General features: G+C 42.3%; 1 long non-coding RNA gene across 1 annotated transcript; it reads left to right on the top strand.

The window, feature by feature from the left end:
• Positions 1-1,839: 1,839 nt before the first annotated feature.
• On the top strand, positions 1,840-2,754 carry LOC121863653. The gene is made up of 2 exons (XR_006088435.1): positions 1,840-1,987; positions 2,577-2,754. It is a non-coding gene; the product is annotated as an uncharacterized LOC121863653 (long non-coding RNA).
• The last annotated feature ends 829 nt before the right edge of the window (positions 2,755-3,583 follow it).

A 3,583-nucleotide genomic window follows, 5' to 3' on the forward strand; every position in this document is an offset into this window, starting at 1 on the left:
TGACTAGCATAACTTAGGCTGCATAAACACGACAACCAGCGGCACAGTCTGGCTCTAGGAAGTCAATAATGGAAGTAAGTGTGTGTGTGTGTGTGTGTGTGTGTGTGTGTGTGTGTGTGTGTGTGTGTGTGTGTGTGTGTGTGTGTGTGTGTGTGTGTGTGTGTGTGTGTGTGTGTGTGTGCGCGTGTGTGTGTGTGTGTGTGTGTGTGTGTGTGTGTGAAAGCAAAGTCTGTTCCCTTTGTAGTTTGAAATATTGCCTTTGTCACTCGAGCAGTTAAAGATGTCCTTGATATAAACACTAACACCAACGCACTTTAACACCAACACTCTGTAACACCAACACACTCTAACATCAACACACTCGAACAACACACCTTAACATACTTGAACGAGAAGGAGACTGTCAATCACGGTCCTCCATATCAGTATTCCCGGCCGGGTTCGTGCAGCTCAGAAGATGGACTGAATGGCAGGGACCGCGGAGAAAATTTTCAATATTATCTAATTGAGAATATAATATTTTATAAAGGTTTTGCGATATAGATACTGACGTCAGGATATAAGAAGATAAACAAGTTGTTCAATTTATATCATGACGTTCTATAATTCGGTCGTAAGTTATAGGAAAATATAGGTATTGGTCATATAATCAGGGTTTGCTTAGACACCTTCAAATGACAAAATGATGCTGAGAGGATATTAACCACGAACGTTTTGAGGACTATCATAGTCTGGGCCTACTTGTGTGTGTGTGTCGTGGGTAGATGATGGTGGTGGTAGTGGTAGGGATGGTTGTAGTTGATGGTGGTGATAGTGGTGGTGATGGTGAAAGATGGTGGTTGTAGTGAGAGTGGCTTCCCAACATGACTAGGCGGTATGCAGGGGATAATACGTTACCGTCCTCATCAGAATGCTGTTCCCGTTCCCAATCCACATTCTACCCCAGACAGACGTACACCTCCGTCTGGTAGGGACACACACACACACACACACACACACACACACACACACACACACACACACACACACACACACAGAATATAGAAAATGGAGGGCGGGGCGCAACCAAACACCTTACATACACAGCCCATGATGGATGATCCTACCTGTACAGCCACCTACCATTACCTTCCTTGCCTCACTATTATGAGTTATGCTCTCACACTCACCACCAATCTAAGAGGGTCAATTTAAGGGGTTCAAAGATGGCATGACTAACACACACACACACACACACACACACACACACACACACACACACACACACACACACACACACACACACACACACTCACTGACTCACACACACTCACACAGACTTCCTCACTATCTCCCTCAGCTATAAGACCGCCTGTACTCTCTCCTCCCCTTTCATAACCCTCCTTTGGTATTCCTCCGCCCGCGATCATCACAATACTCTCCCTCTCACACCCTAACACGAGCAGACAGGCGCTAACGATAGACACCTCAGGCATCAGACACCCGAGGCAGCAGACAACCCAGGCAGCAGACAACCCAGGCAGCAGACACACACCAGAAGGCTAACAGCAGGCAAGGTTTCGCTGACAATTATCAAGTGTTTATGTTACTAATTATTTAATGCAATGACAAAGACCTGTACGCAGATGAAACAACTGTGCATAAAAGTAATTTCTAACTCTCTTTTACTCATGCTTGACTCACTCACTCAACCACCGACACAATTACTCATCCATTCACCCACCAACCAATCACCATTCATTAGTAACCCACCCACCCAATCATATACTGTACACACTCATACTAATCTACTCACTCACTCACTCACTCACTCTTACTAAGGTTCATGTATTAAATAAAGGTATTTATGAGAGTTATATTCCGGGAAAATGTTCTTTTTCAGCCCATGAGTGTGTAGTGGGTCAGCCCGGCCACTCCCACAAGACCTTGACCGCACAGGGGTTGCCAGTCCTCAGCCACTGCAAGATGATACGTTTCACCACCTGAGGTAAGGAGGGGTGAGTGGTGTATTCCTCACCCGGAGTTAAGGGAGGAAAGAAGGCTGTCGTCAACGTGAGATAGAGGAAGGTATAAGGTAACATGGGAAGGAGGAAGGCTTTCGTCACTACAGACTTCAAGATGAAATTCGAGAGGAAAAAAGATGTTATAATAATGTGGTATTTTACTGATGTAAAAATAAATGAGTAAGCAAATTCCCAGGCATATGTTCCAGTATACGGCGTCATGTGATGCGTTAATATCTTTAGATCATCTCACGAGTAAATAAGATTTACAGTTGTGTCCCCTTAATAAAACTCCATTTTCTGTGTATCCAATTAATTTCTAATTTATAAGAAGGCTCACTGTACTGTACTGTACTGTACTGTGGTTACAATATTTATATGAAATCAGTATTATTATTCCACAATGCGGTTATTTTTTTATTCGTACGTTTAGTGAATCTCTCTAATCAACCAATGTTATTAATTACAATGGTATCAAATAAAAGTTATAATATTAATATTTAACAGAGTAAACTAATACGTTAACCAAATAGTAAATAAAATAATAACGTCTGCTTTTTCTGCTGTAACCAGAGATCCACTGACTGTCAGCAGACCTACACTCAGCTGTAACAAGTTACATTACGAGACCCGGCCAGGGACCTCAAGCTACACGATAAGCCCACTGGAGTTTAATAGGTCTACTGTGGCATCAAGGAGACCCAACATCTGGCGACAGAGATAAGTGCCATAATAATATCTAATACCTGTCTTTCTTATCTTTATTTTTCCTATTGTTCCAAGTCTACGATACTAACTTGTGTTTAAGGTAAGGAGGTATACAAGAAACTCATTCAATATGGTTCTAATATGCACATACTGGATATGAACCATTCCTCAACACCGCTAGTAACCTCACAAGACAGTGGTCTTAAATCAGGGGTGGACGCTCGTCAGGGTTTGCCACGCCCCTCACCATGATGACAAATAACTCTGCACGTCCATAAATTTTATTTTAGTAATAAATCACACACCTTCCTTCAGAACAAAACAAACACTTGATCTACTGGGCATATGACTCCTGCAGACGGAGTACTAAGCTTCAACCTCAGACGAAGAAGCTTCTCTACATCACAAGTATCACCGTCACAGCTTAGTTTATTTCTAATTTTCTTTCCTTATAAAAAACAAAAAACAGTTTAGGCTTCAGAAGCTATACAAAATGATGAGAATTTCGGATAATACCAAGACACTTTTAATCATATACAGTGAGTGAGAATTGACCAACTCATGAAGCCACAAATCAATCAACTAACAGCAGTAATAGTCTAGGCACACACACACACACACACACACACACACACACACACTCTCTCTCATTCACGTTATAGATCAGTGTCTAGTTAACACAAGACACCGTAATAGGTCATTGAAGAGTGTAAGCTAACGTTGTATCAGGTGTGTGTGTGTGTGTGTGTGTACTGTACCTGTGCGTGGCCACTCTCACCCTCCACTGCTTCAAGCACATCACGTGAACAAACAGGGGGTGTCAACACAGTCTGAGGCGGCTTGACAGAAAGTATAATTTTGTTTTTCTTGTT

Source organism: Homarus americanus, unplaced genomic scaffold (genome assembly GCF_018991925.1).
Source record: "Homarus americanus isolate GMGI-L3 unplaced genomic scaffold, GMGI_Hamer_2.0 scaffold41366, whole genome shotgun sequence".
Taxonomy (NCBI): domain Eukaryota; kingdom Metazoa; phylum Arthropoda; class Malacostraca; order Decapoda; family Nephropidae; genus Homarus; species Homarus americanus.